The sequence below is a fragment of the Ambystoma mexicanum genome, chromosome 2q (genome assembly GCF_040938575.1).
Source record: "Ambystoma mexicanum isolate Mex_15411 chromosome 2q, UKY_AmexF1_1, whole genome shotgun sequence".
Taxonomy (NCBI): Eukaryota; Metazoa; Chordata; class Amphibia; order Caudata; family Ambystomatidae; genus Ambystoma; species Ambystoma mexicanum.
Window position 1 is genome coordinate 322973059 of NC_090924.1, and position 15224 is coordinate 322988282.

The 15224-nt window shown below is 44.0% G+C and overlaps 2 non-coding genes across 2 annotated transcripts; both read right to left on the reverse strand.

The window, feature by feature from the left end:
• Positions 1–1223: 1223 nt before the first annotated feature.
• On the reverse strand, positions 1224–1330 carry LOC138570622 (U6 spliceosomal RNA). Its single transcript, XR_011303660.1, has one exon. It is a non-coding gene; the product is annotated as a U6 spliceosomal RNA (small nuclear RNA).
• A 5397-nt stretch (positions 1331–6727) lies between these two features.
• On the reverse strand, positions 6728–6834 carry LOC138570623 (U6 spliceosomal RNA). The gene has a single exon (XR_011303661.1). It is a non-coding gene; the product is annotated as a U6 spliceosomal RNA (small nuclear RNA).
• Positions 6835–15224: the final 8390 nt, after the last annotated feature.

Sequence of the window (15224 nt, forward strand, 5' to 3'; positions counted from 1 at the left end):
TGAGAGCTGAGGGTGGAGTTTTTCTGGACCTCGGTAACTTAGGGAGACATGGCTAAAGGGATCCTCAATCAACGGCCCAGTCTTTGCTTTGTGGCCTGTCCGAATATTTCTGTTCTCCAAATTACCTGCTGCTGCCCAGGTGTCAGCTGGTGAGATGGAATGACGTCCCAGGGATGATCCTGGCAGATGATTTGCATAGGCACACCCCCTCTCCCTCTGTCTTAGCCCTGCTTACTCCACAATAGCAAGTATCTGGGGAAAATATAGTGGTCGAGTTAGGGTAGCAGTAACTAGCCAATCTGAGAAAGTAAATCTGGGGCGCTTGGCGACTTGTGGGGAACAACTGCAGAGCTCAGTGCCCAGAACGTTGTGGCACAGGGAGGAGGTCTGTGGGATTTCAGTAACGTAGAGACATGCAACCTGGTCGGGAGTGCTTCAGGTCTTCTTCCTTGCATGTTCCAAGCAACTCAACAAAGCATCAACAGGCTGAGATACCAGCCAATGAGCCCCTTTCCACTTGATTTAAAGCCTAAAATCTTTTCCATGCAAACACATAGCCCCCAAATATCATATTTTCTTTGTTTTCTCTCTCTCAGTCTCTCTCACTCCCCCTCCCTCCTACCCTCCCTCCTTCCCGCCCTCACTCTTTCTCCCCCCCACAAACCTCCCTTTCCCTCTCACTCTTCCTCTTCCTCTCCCTACCATTCATTTTAAGTTTTCATGCACTGCAGCACATTGTGACAATGGTATTTCACAATGAAACTGTTTGTTGATTTCTTTTTTGATTTCTGTAACTTTCAAACTAAAAGCAGCCAAATCCGGAGTACAACGCTCCGCTCCAATTAAAGATTAAGGCCTAGAAGCAAGTAAAGCTGTAGTTCAGAGCGATGTTTGCAAATAGCACCTTAAAGCAGTTTACGCTGGAGTGCACAACAAGGGGGAAAGTGATAATACTGAGTTTGGTAAAATAGGATAAAAAAAATCAAAAGACGCGTGCCACTTCTAAAAGTGCAAGCCAAGAAATTGAAGGCGACAGGGCTGTTCATTCAGTCAATAGGACTCACAAGTAAAAGGCGCCTGTGGCATTAGTGTTGAATTTGGCTCAAAATGTATTGTGTTGTCGTGTAATATGTATGAACATACAATTTCAATCTTCATTAAAAAAGATGTATTAAAAAAATAAAGCCTTGCAAATTAAGAAAGTTTCTGTCCTGTCATGTGCCAAAAATAGTGAATGCTTTACGAATGTGCGTGCCATCCTTTAGAGCAGGGGCCAATTTAATTTTCCCATTATCATTCCAATATTAGTACATGTGTTGCTGAAGCAAGCGCAAAGGGAGAGTCAATCAAACCATTGATTAGGACCTCCAGTCAAAGGTTTGCCATACCAAATGTCCTTATGTCAGAGGGCAGAAAGTCAAAACACCATTTAGATATCGGGTGGTATGAAATGAAGAGGCAAACAACAGTGAATAAGCATTCCTTGCTGCTGTATTGATCTGGTCCTAAAGGGGTTGGTTTAATGCCAATTATATTTAAAGATTCATGTTCCAGGGTGCTTGCAACATGACACCAACCCCCTCCCCATCACAATGGCTGGGTGATGCAAGCCTGAGAACATCACAATAGACCCATAGACATGAGAACAACTCTGTACCTCTGAGTGTATGTGGGCCCATGGCTGTATCAAGGACAAGGCAGAACAGGAGGTGGCTTATGGCGCCAGTTCCAGAGGCTGTCCAATTGATCCCTGTAAGCAACAAATGTTGGACCATCCTTTAAGAGATTCTGAGGCTGATTTCAATGTTAACTTTGCTGCTGATTTTAGGATTGGTCAACCTTCGACCCAAATCTAGTTTGCTTGGATAAGCCCTGGAAATCTTTTACAGCTTGTACTGGTGGGAGATGATGTGAGTTTATCAAGAGCAACGGGATATGAGGCATGTGTGCCACAAAAAGCAGTTCTAGGATTTTTTATAAGAAAGCCGCTTTAAGAAGGGAAGTTTGGACAACCCTACTGAGAGCAAAAGTATTACACAAAAGGTAAGGGGGTCAGTGGGTCAACCGATAGCACATTTGACTGTGAGTCCGTTTATTGTAAGTCCAAATACTACCAGTTTCGACATTTCCCAGGCTTTTTGTTTAATCTCTTAACAGACCCATTCCTATGTACCTCTGTTTTCATTGTAAGCGAGGGACATACCGTATGCCTTAAACATTCCTGGGCTGCGAAGACTCTATGTAAAAGAAAGAGTAGCAGACAGCTTAATAAATCATCAGCAGGACCCTCTATACCTTCCCCAAAAAACATAAAATGATTTCTCTGCATGTATGTGAGTTGAGCAGCGCAAGTAGTTTGGTTAATGTCAGTGGTTAAATGTCACTTTCACACAGCGCAGAACAGAATCACTTGTACAGGCCACTTCTGCAAAAGCATTACCAGTGTAGAAAGCAGTGAAAAGGTGAGGCAGTGTACAGTCACCCCCGACCCTTCACTGCCCTGATCGGCCACGATCGGCCAAGGACCTCTCTATGAGAGCTAAGGGTGGCATTTTTCTGGAGCTCGGTAACTTAGGGAGACATGGCTAAAGGGATCCTCAATCAACAGCCCAGCATTTGCTTTGTGGCCTGCCCGTATATGTCTGTTCTCCAAATTACCTGCCGCAGCCCAGGCGTCAGCTGGTGAGATGGAATGACCTACCAGGCAGGATCCTGGCAGGTGATTTGCATAGGCACATCCCCTCTCCCTCTCTCTTAGCCCTGCTTACTCCACAGTAGCAAGTATCTAGGGAAAATACAGTGGTCGAGGTGGGGTATCAGTAACTAGCCACTCTGAGAAAGTAAATCTGGGGCGCTTCGCGACTTGTGGGGAACAACTGCAGAGCTCCGTGCCCAGAACTTTGTGGCACAGGGAGGAGGTCTGTGGGATATCAGTAACTTGGAGACATGCAACCTGGTTGGGAGTGCTTCAGGTCTCCTTCCTTGCATGCTCCAAGCAACTCAACAAAGCATCAACAGACTGAGATACCAGCCACAGAGCCACTTTCCACTTGATTTAAAGCCTAAAATCTTTTCCATGCAAACACATAGTCCCCAAATACCATATTTTCTTTGTTTTCTCTCTCTTTATCTCTCTCTACCTCCCTCCCTCCCTCCTGCCCTCTCTCTTTTTCCCCCACCCCGCTCCCTCTCACTCTTCCTCTTCTCCCTTCCATTCATTTTAAGTTTTCATGCACTGCAGCACATTGTGACAATGGTATTTCACAATGAAACTGTTTGAAAGTTACAGAAATCAAAAAAGAAATCAACCAACTAAAAGCAGCCAAATCCGGAATACAATGCTCAGTTCCAATTAAAGATTAAGGCCTAGAAGCAAGTAAAGCTGTAGTTCAGAGAGATGTTTGCAAATAGCACCTTGAAGCAGTTTACGCTGGAGTGCACAACAAGGGGGAAAGAGATAATACTGAGTTTGGTAGAATGGGATAAAAAAACAAAAGAAGCGTGCCACTTCTAAAAGTACAAGTCAAGAAATTGAAGGGGACGGGGCTGTTTATTCAGTCAATAGGACTCACAAGTAAAAGGCTTCAGAGGCATTAGTGTTGAATTTGGCGCAAAATGTATTGTGTTGTCGTGTAATATGCATGAACATACAATTTCAATCTTCATTAAAAAAGATGTATTAAAAAATAAAGACTTGCAAATTAAGAAAGTTTCTGTCCTGTCATGTGTCAACAATAGTGAATGCTTTAAAAATGTGCGTGTCATCCTTTAGAGCAGGAACCAATTCCATTTTCCCATTATCATTCCAATATTAGTACATGTGTTGCTGAGGCACATAGGAATGGATCTGTTAAGAAATTAAACAAACACCTGGAAAAATGTTGAAACAGGTAGAATTTGGATTACAATAAACTGACTCACCGTCAGATGTGCCATCCCTCGACCCACTGACCCCCTTACCTTTTGTGTAATCCTTTTGCTCTCAGCAGGGTTTTCCAAAGTTCCTTACTTAAAGAGGCTTTCTTATAAAAAAAAATCCAAGACCTGTTTTTTATGGCCCACATGCCTCATATCCCGTTGCTCCCGATAAACTCACATCATCTCCCACCAATACAAGCTGTAAAAGATGTCAAGTGCATAGCCAAGAAAACTAGACGTGGGTCAAAGGTTGAGCAATCCTTAAATCAGCAGCAAAAATAACATTGAAATCAGCCTCAGAATCTCTTAAAGGATGGGCCAACATTGATTGCTTGCAGGGCGCAATCGGGCAGCCTCTGGTGCTGACGCCTTAAGGGAAGCGCAAAGGGAGAGCCAACCAAACCATTGATTAGGACCTCTGGACTTTCTGCCCTTTGACATAAGGACATTTGATATGGCAAACGTTTGACCAAACACAATTTAGATGTTGGATGGTATGAAATTAAGAGGCAAACAGCAATACACCAGCATTCTTTGCTGCTGTACTGATCTGGTCCTAAATGGTTTGGTTTAATGCCAATTATATTTAAAGATAAAAAGATTCATGCTCCAGGATGCTTGCAAATTGACACCCCCTCCCCATCACGATGGCTGGGTGAGGCACGCGTGAGAGCATCGCAGCAGACGCATAGACATGAGAAACACTCTGTACCTCTGAGTGTATGTGGGCCCATGGCTGGATCAAGGACAAGGCAACAACAGGAGATGGTTTAAGGTGTCAGCACCCAGGCTGCCCCATCGCGCGCTGCAAGCATCAGATGTTGGACCATCCTTTAAGAGATTCTGAGGCTAATTTCAATGTTAACTTTGCTGCTGATTTAAGGATTGCTCAACCTTCGACCCACGTCTAGTTTGCTTGGCTAAACCCTGAAAATCTTTTACAGCTTGTATTGGTGGGAGATGATGTGAGTTTATCAAGAGCAATGGGATATGAGGCATGTGCGCCACAAAATGCTGGTCTAGGATCTTTTATATGAAAGCCACTTTGGAAAACCCTAGTGAGAGCAAAAGGATTACACAAAGGAAAGGGAGTCAGTGGATCAAGGGATAGCACATCTGACTGTGAGTCCGTTAATTGTAAGTCCAAATCCTACCCGTTTCGACATTTTTCCAGGCTTTTTGTTTCATTTCTTAACAGATCCATTCCTATGTACCTCTGTGTTTTCAACAGAGTTTTCATTGTAAGGGAGGGACATACAGTATGCCTTAAACATTCCTGGGCTGCGAAGACTCTATGTAAAAGCAAGAGTAGAGTACAGCTTAATAAATAATCAGCAGGACACTCTAGACCTTCCCCAAAAAACATAACATTATTTCTCTGCATGTATGTGCGTTGAACAGCGCAAGTAGTTTGGTTAATGTCAGTGGATAAATGTCACTTTCCCACAGCGGTACAAAATCACTTGTACAGGCCGCTTCTGCAAAAGCATTACCGCTGTAGAAAGCAGTGAAAAGGTGAGGCAGTGTGCAGTCACCCCTGACCCTTCACTGCCCTGATCGGCCACGATCGGCCAAGGACCTCTCTATGAGAGCTGAGGGTGGAGTTTTTCTGGACCTCGGTAACTTAGGGAGACATGGCTAAAGGGATCCTCAATCAACGGCCCAGTCTTTGCTTTGTGGCCTGTCCGAATATTTCTGTTCTCCAAATTACCTGCTGCTGCCCAGGTGTCAGCTGGTGAGATGGAATGACGTCCCAGGGATGATCCTGGCAGATGATTTGCATAGGCACACCCCCTCTCCCTCTGTCTTAGCCCTGCTTACTCCACAATAGCAAGTATCTGGGGAAAATATAGTGGTCGAGTTAGGGTAGCAGTAACTAGCCAATCTGAGAAAGTAAATCTGGGGCGCTTGGCGACTTGTGGGGAACAACTGCAGAGCTCAGTGCCCAGAACGTTGTGGCACAGGGAGGAGGTCTGTGGGATTTCAGTAACGTAGAGACATGCAACCTGGTCGGGAGTGCTTCAGGTCTTCTTCCTTGCATGTTCCAAGCAACTCAACAAAGCATCAACAGGCTGAGATACCAGCCAATGAGCCCCTTTCCACTTGATTTAAAGCCTAAAATCTTTTCCATGCAAACACATAGCCCCCAAATATCATATTTTCTTTGTTTTCTCTCTCTCAGTCTCTCTCACTCCCCCTCCCTCCTACCCTCCCTCCTTCCCGCCCTCACTCTTTCTCCCCCCCACAAACCTCCCTTTCCCTCTCACTCTTCCTCTTCCTCTCCCTACCATTCATTTTAAGTTTTCATGCACTGCAGCACATTGTGACAATGGTATTTCACAATGAAACTGTTTGTTGATTTCTTTTTTGATTTCTGTAACTTTCAAACTAAAAGCAGCCAAATCCGGAGTACAACGCTCCGCTCCAATTAAAGATTAAGGCCTAGAAGCAAGTAAAGCTGTAGTTCAGAGCGATGTTTGCAAATAGCACCTTAAAGCAGTTTACGCTGGAGTGCACAACAAGGGGGAAAGTGATAATACTGAGTTTGGTAAAATAGGATAAAAAAAATCAAAAGACGCGTGCCACTTCTAAAAGTGCAAGCCAAGAAATTGAAGGCGACAGGGCTGTTCATTCAGTCAATAGGACTCACAAGTAAAAGGCGCCTGTGGCATTAGTGTTGAATTTGGCTCAAAATGTATTGTGTTGTCGTGTAATATGTATGAACATACAATTTCAATCTTCATTAAAAAAGATGTATTAAAAAAATAAAGCCTTGCAAATTAAGAAAGTTTCTGTCCTGTCATGTGCCAAAAATAGTGAATGCTTTACGAATGTGCGTGCCATCCTTTAGAGCAGGGGCCAATTTAATTTTCCCATTATCATTCCAATATTAGTACATGTGTTGCTGAAGCAAGCGCAAAGGGAGAGTCAATCAAACCATTGATTAGGACCTCCAGTCAAAGGTTTGCCATACCAAATGTCCTTATGTCAGAGGGCAGAAAGTCAAAACACCATTTAGATATCGGGTGGTATGAAATGAAGAGGCAAACAACAGTGAATAAGCATTCCTTGCTGCTGTATTGATCTGGTCCTAAAGGGGTTGGTTTAATGCCAATTATATTTAAAGATTCATGTTCCAGGGTGCTTGCAACATGACACCAACCCCCTCCCCATCACAATGGCTGGGTGATGCAAGCCTGAGAACATCACAATAGACCCATAGACATGAGAACAACTCTGTACCTCTGAGTGTATGTGGGCCCATGGCTGTATCAAGGACAAGGCAGAACAGGAGGTGGCTTATGGCGCCAGTTCCAGAGGCTGTCCAATTGATCCCTGTAAGCAACAAATGTTGGACCATCCTTTAAGAGATTCTGAGGCTGATTTCAATGTTAACTTTGCTGCTGATTTTAGGATTGGTCAACCTTCGACCCAAATCTAGTTTGCTTGGATAAGCCCTGGAAATCTTTTACAGCTTGTACTGGTGGGAGATGATGTGAGTTTATCAAGAGCAACGGGATATGAGGCATGTGTGCCACAAAAAGCAGTTCTAGGATTTTTTATAAGAAAGCCGCTTTAAGAAGGGAAGTTTGGACAACCCTACTGAGAGCAAAAGTATTACACAAAAGGTAAGGGGGTCAGTGGGTCAACCGATAGCACATTTGACTGTGAGTCCGTTTATTGTAAGTCCAAATACTACCAGTTTCGACATTTCCCAGGCTTTTTGTTTAATCTCTTAACAGACCCATTCCTATGTACCTCTGTTTTCATTGTAAGCGAGGGACATACCGTATGCCTTAAACATTCCTGGGCTGCGAAGACTCTATGTAAAAGAAAGAGTAGCAGACAGCTTAATAAATCATCAGCAGGACCCTCTATACCTTCCCCAAAAAACATAAAATGATTTCTCTGCATGTATGTGAGTTGAGCAGCGCAAGTAGTTTGGTTAATGTCAGTGGTTAAATGTCACTTTCACACAGCGCAGAACAGAATCACTTGTACAGGCCACTTCTGCAAAAGCATTACCAGTGTAGAAAGCAGTGAAAAGGTGAGGCAGTGTACAGTCACCCCCGACCCTTCACTGCCCTGATCGGCCACGATCGGCCAAGGACCTCTCTATGAGAGCTAAGGGTGGCATTTTTCTGGAGCTCGGTAACTTAGGGAGACATGGCTAAAGGGATCCTCAATCAACAGCCCAGCATTTGCTTTGTGGCCTGCCCGTATATGTCTGTTCTCCAAATTACCTGCCGCAGCCCAGGCGTCAGCTGGTGAGATGGAATGACCTACCAGGCAGGATCCTGGCAGGTGATTTGCATAGGCACATCCCCTCTCCCTCTCTCTTAGCCCTGCTTACTCCACAGTAGCAAGTATCTAGGGAAAATACAGTGGTCGAGGTGGGGTATCAGTAACTAGCCACTCTGAGAAAGTAAATCTGGGGCGCTTCGCGACTTGTGGGGAACAACTGCAGAGCTCCGTGCCCAGAACTTTGTGGCACAGGGAGGAGGTCTGTGGGATATCAGTAACTTGGAGACATGCAACCTGGTTGGGAGTGCTTCAGGTCTCCTTCCTTGCATGCTCCAAGCAACTCAACAAAGCATCAACAGACTGAGATACCAGCCACAGAGCCACTTTCCACTTGATTTAAAGCCTAAAATCTTTTCCATGCAAACACATAGTCCCCAAATACCATATTTTCTTTGTTTTCTCTCTCTTTATCTCTCTCTACCTCCCTCCCTCCCTCCTGCCCTCTCTCTTTTTCCCCCACCCCGCTCCCTCTCACTCTTCCTCTTCTCCCTTCCATTCATTTTAAGTTTTCATGCACTGCAGCACATTGTGACAATGGTATTTCACAATGAAACTGTTTGAAAGTTACAGAAATCAAAAAAGAAATCAACCAACTAAAAGCAGCCAAATCCGGAATACAATGCTCAGTTCCAATTAAAGATTAAGGCCTAGAAGCAAGTAAAGCTGTAGTTCAGAGAGATGTTTGCAAATAGCACCTTGAAGCAGTTTACGCTGGAGTGCACAACAAGGGGGAAAGAGATAATACTGAGTTTGGTAGAATGGGATAAAAAAACAAAAGAAGCGTGCCACTTCTAAAAGTACAAGTCAAGAAATTGAAGGGGACGGGGCTGTTTATTCAGTCAATAGGACTCACAAGTAAAAGGCTTCAGAGGCATTAGTGTTGAATTTGGCGCAAAATGTATTGTGTTGTCGTGTAATATGCATGAACATACAATTTCAATCTTCATTAAAAAAGATGTATTAAAAAATAAAGACTTGCAAATTAAGAAAGTTTCTGTCCTGTCATGTGTCAACAATAGTGAATGCTTTAAAAATGTGCGTGTCATCCTTTAGAGCAGGAACCAATTCCATTTTCCCATTATCATTCCAATATTAGTACATGTGTTGCTGAGGCACATAGGAATGGATCTGTTAAGAAATTAAACAAACACCTGGAAAAATGTTGAAACAGGTAGAATTTGGATTACAATAAACTGACTCACCGTCAGATGTGCCATCCCTCGACCCACTGACCCCCTTACCTTTTGTGTAATCCTTTTGCTCTCAGCAGGGTTTTCCAAAGTTCCTTACTTAAAGAGGCTTTCTTATAAAAAAAAATCCAAGACCTGTTTTTTATGGCCCACATGCCTCATATCCCGTTGCTCCCGATAAACTCACATCATCTCCCACCAATACAAGCTGTAAAAGATGTCAAGTGCATAGCCAAGAAAACTAGACGTGGGTCAAAGGTTGAGCAATCCTTAAATCAGCAGCAAAAATAACATTGAAATCAGCCTCAGAATCTCTTAAAGGATGGGCCAACATTGATTGCTTGCAGGGCGCAATCGGGCAGCCTCTGGTGCTGACGCCTTAAGGCAAGCGCAAAGGGAGAGCCAACCAAACCATTGATTAGGACCTCTGGACTTTCTGCCCTTTGACATAAGGACATTTGATATGGCAAACGTTTGACCAAACACAATTTAGATGTTGGATGGTATGAAATTAAGAGGCAAACAGCAATACACCAGCATTCTTTGCTGCTGTACTGATCTGGTCCTAAATGGTTTGGTTTAATGCCAATTATATTTAAAGATAAAAAGATTCATGCTCCAGGATGCTTGCAAATTGACACCCCCTCCCCATCACGATGGCTGGGTGAGGCACGCGTGAGAGCATCGCAGCAGACGCATAGACATGAGAAACACTCTGTACCTCTGAGTGTATGTGGGCCCATGGCTGGATCAAGGACAAGGCAACAACAGGAGATGGTTTAAGGTGTCAGCACCCAGGCTGCCCCATCGCGCGCTGCAAGCATCAGATGTTGGACCATCCTTTAAGAGATTCTGAGGCTAATTTCAATGTTAACTTTGCTGCTGATTTAAGGATTGCTCAACCTTCGACCCACGTCTAGTTTGCTTGGCTAAACCCTGAAAATCTTTTACAGCTTGTATTGGTGGGAGATGATGTGAGTTTATCAAGAGCAATGGGATATGAGGCATGTGCGCCACAAAATGCTGGTCTAGGATCTTTTATATGAAAGCCACTTTGGAAAACCCTAGTGAGAGCAAAAGGATTACACAAAGGAAAGGGAGTCAGTGGATCAAGGGATAGCACATCTGACTGTGAGTCCGTTAATTGTAAGTCCAAATCCTACCCGTTTCGACATTTTTCCAGGCTTTTTGTTTCATTTCTTAACAGATCCATTCCTATGTACCTCTGTGTTTTCAACAGAGTTTTCATTGTAAGGGAGGGACATACAGTATGCCTTAAACATTCCTGGGCTGCGAAGACTCTATGTAAAAGCAAGAGTAGAGTACAGCTTAATAAATAATCAGCAGGACACTCTAGACCTTCCCCAAAAAACATAACATTATTTCTCTGCATGTATGTGCGTTGAACAGCGCAAGTAGTTTGGTTAATGTCAGTGGATAAATGTCACTTTCCCACAGCGGTACAAAATCACTTGTACAGGCCGCTTCTGCAAAAGCATTACCGCTGTAGAAAGCAGTGAAAAGGTGAGGCAGTGTGCAGTCACCCCTGACCCTTCACTGCCCTGATCGGCCACGATCGGCCAAGGACCTCTCTATGAGAGCTGAGGGTGGAATTTTTCTGGAGCTCGGTAACTTAGGGAGACATGGCTAAAGGGATCCTCAATCAACAGCCCAGCATTTGCTTTGTGGCCTGTCCGTATATGTCTGTTCTCCAAATTACCTGCCGCAGCCCAGATGTCAGCTGGTGAGATGGAATGCTGTACCAGGCAGGATCCTGGCAGGTGATTTGCATAGGCACATCCCCTCTCCCTCTCTCTTATCCCTGCTTACTCCACAGTAGCAAGTATCTAGGGAAAATACAGTGGTCGAGGTGGGGTATCAGTAACTAGCCACTCTGAGAAAGTAAATCTGGGGCGCTTTGCGACTTGTGGGGAACAACTGCAGAGCTCAGTGCCCAGAACTTTGTGGCACAGGGAGGAGGTCTGTGGGATATCAGTAACTTGGAGACATGCAACCTGGTTGGGAGTGCTTCAGGTCTCCTTCCTTGCATGCTCCAAGCAACTCAACAAAGCATCAACAGACTGAGATACCAGCCACAGAGCCACTTTCCACTTGATTTAAAGCCTAAACTCTTTTCCATGCAAACACATAGTCCCCAAATACCATATATTCTTTGTTTTCTCTCTCTTTATCTCTCTCTACCTCCCTCCCTGCCTCCTGCCTTCCCTCCTGCCCTCTCTCTTTTTCCCCCGCCCCGCTCCCTCTCCCTCTCACTCTTCCTCTTCTCCCTTCCATGCATTTTAAGTTTTCATGCACTGCAGCACATTGTGACAATGGTATTTCACAATGAAACTGTTTGAAAGTTACAGAAATCAAAAAAGAAATCAAGCAACTAAAAGCAGCCAAATCCGGAGTACAATGCTCAGCTCCAATTAAAGATTAAGGCCTAGAAGCAAGTAAAGCTGTAGTTCAGAGCGATGTTTGCAAATAGCAGCTTGAAGCAGTTTACGCTGGAGTGCACAACAAGGGGGAAAGAGATAATACTGAGTTTGGTAGAATGGGATCGAAAAACAAAAGAAGCGTGCCACTTCTAAAAGTACAAGTCAAGAAATTGAAGGGGACTGGGCTGTTTATTCAGTCAATAGGACTCACAAGTAAAAGGCTTCAGAGGCATTAGTGTTGAATTTGGCGCAAAATGTATTGTGTTGTCGTGTAATATGCATGAACATACAATTTCAATCTTCATTAAAAAAGATGTATTAAAAAATAAAGACTTGCAAATTAAGAAAGTTTCTGTCCTGTCATGTGCCAACAATAGTGAATGCTTTAAAAATGTGCGTGTCATCCTTTAGAGCAGGAACCAATTCCATTTTCCCATTATCATTCCAATATTAGTACATGTGTTGCTGAGGCACATAGGAATGGATCTGTTAAGAAATTAAACAAACACCTGGAAAAATGTTGAAACAGGTAGAATTTGGACTTACAATAAACTGACTCACCGTCAGATGTGCCATCCCTTGACCCACTGACCCCCTTACCTTTTGTGTAATCCTTTTGCTCTCAGCAGGGTTTTCCAAAGTTCCTTACTTAAAGAGGCTTTCTTATAAAAAAAAAATCCAAGACCTGTTTTTTATGGCCCACATGCCTCATATCCCGTTGCTCCCGATAAACTCACATCATCTCCCACCAATACAAGCTGTAAAAGATGTCAAGTGCATAGCCAAGAAAACTAGACATGGGTCAAAGGTTGAGCAATCCTTAAATCAGCAGCAAAAATAACATTGAAATCAGCCTCAGAATCTCTTAAAGGATGGGCCAACATTGATTGCTTGCAGGGCGCAATCGGGCAGCCTCTGGTGCTGATGCCTTAAGGCAAGCGCAAAGGGAGAGCCAACCAAACCATTGATTAGGACCTCTGGACTTTCTGCCCTTTGACATAAGGACATTTGATATGGCAAACGTTTGACCAAACACAATTTAGATGTTGGATGGTATGAAATTAAGAGGCAAACAGCAATACACCAGCATTCTTTGCTGCTGTACTGATCTGGTCCTAAATGGTTTGGTTTAATGCCAATTATATTTAAAGATAAAAAGATTCATGCTCCAGGATGCTTGCAAATTGACACCCCCTCCCCATCACGATGGCTGGGTGAGGCACGCGTGAGAGCATCGCAGCAGACGCATAGACATGAGAAACACTCTGTACCTCTGAGTGTATGTGGGCCCATGGCTGGATCAAGGACAAGGCAACAACAGGAGATGGTTTAAGGTGTCAGCACCCAGGCTGCCCCATCGCGCGCTGCAAGCATCAGATGTTGGACCATCCTTTAAGAGATTCTGAGGCTAATTTCAATGTTAACTTTGCTGCTGATTTAAGGATTGCTCAACCTTCGACCCACGTCTAGTTTGCTTGGCTAAACCCTGAAAATCTTTTACAGCTTGTATTGGTGGGAGATGATGTGAGTTTATCAAGAGCAATGGGATATGAGGCATGTGCGCCACAAAATGCTGGTCTAGGATCTTTTATATGAAAGCCACTTTGGAAAACCCTAGTGAGAGCAAAAGGATTACACAAAGGAAAGGGAGTCAGTGGATCAAGGGATAGCACATCTGACTGTGAGTCCGTTAATTGTAAGTCCAAATCCTACCCGTTTCGACATTTTTCCAGGCTTTTTGTTTCATTTCTTAACAGATCCATTCCTATGTACCTCTGTGTTTTCAACAGAGTTTTCATTGTAAGGGAGGGACATACAGTATGCCTTAAACATTCCTGGGCTGCGAAGACTCTATGTAAAAGCAAGAGTAGAGTACAGCTTAATAAATAATCAGCAGGACACTCTAGACCTTCCCCAAAAAACATAACATTATTTCTCTGCATGTATGTGCGTTGAACAGCGCAAGTAGTTTGGTTAATGTCAGTGGATAAATGTCACTTTCCCACAGCGCAGAACAAAATCACTTGTACAGGCCGCTTCTGCAAAAGCATTACCGCTGTAGAAAGCAGTGAAAAGGTGAGGCAGTGTGCAGTCACCCCTGACCCTTCACTGCCCTGATCGGCCACGATCGGCCAAGGACCACTCTATGAGAGCTGAGGGTGGAGTTTTTCTGGACCTCGGTAACTTAGGGAGACATGGCTAAAGGGATCCTCAATCAACGGCCCAGTCTTTGCTTTGTGGCCTGTCCGAATATTTCTGTTCTCCAAATTACCTGCTGCTGCCCAGGTGTCAGCTGGTGAGATGGAATGACGTCCCAGGGATGATCCTGGCAGATGATTTGCATAGGCACACCCCCTCTCCCTCTGTCTTAGCCCTGCTTACTCCACAATAGCAAGTATCTGGGGAAAATATAGTGGTCGAGTTAGGGTAGCAGTAACTAGCCAATCTGAGAAAGTAAATCTGGGGCGCTTGGCGACTTGTGGGGAACAACTGCAGAGCTCAGTGCCCAGAACGTTGTGGCACAGGGAGGAGGTCTGTGGGATTTCAGTAACGTAGAGACATGCAACCTGGTCGGGAGTGCTTCAGGTCTTCTTCCTTGCATGTTCCAAGCAACTCAACAAAGCATCAACAGGCTGAGATACCAGCCAATGAGCCCCTTTCCACTTGATTTAAAGCCTAAAATCTTTTCCATGCAAACACATAGCCCCCAAATATCATATTTTCTTTGTTTTCTCTCTCTCAGTCTCTCTCACTCCCCCTCCCTCCTACCCTCCCTCCTTCCCGCCCTCACTCTTTCTCCCCCCCACAAACCTCCCTTTCCCTCTCACTCTTCCTCTTCCTCTCCCTACCATTCATTTTAAGTTTTCATGCACTGCAGCACATTGTGACAATGGTATTTCACAATGAAACTGTTTGTTGATTTCTTTTTTGATTTCTGTAACTTTCAAACTAAAAGCAGCCAAATCCGGAGTACAACGCTCCGCTCCAATTAAAGATTAAGGCCTAGAAGCAAGTAAAGCTGTAGTTCAGAGCGATGTTTGCAAATAGCACCTTAAAGCAGTTTACGCTGGAGTGCACAACAAGGGGGAAAGTGATAATACTGAGTTTGGTAAAATAGGATAAAAAAAATCAAAAGACGCGTGCCACTTCTAAAAGTGCAAGCCAAGAAATTGAAGGCGACAGGGCTGTTCATTCAGTCAATAGGACTCACAAGTAAAAGGCGCCTGTGGCATTAGTGTTGAATTTGGCTCAAAATGTATTGTGTTGTCGTGTAATATGTATGAACATACAATTTCAATCTTCATTAAAAAAGATGTATTAAAAAAATAAAGCCTTGCAAATTAAGAAAGTTTCTGTCCTGTCATGTGCC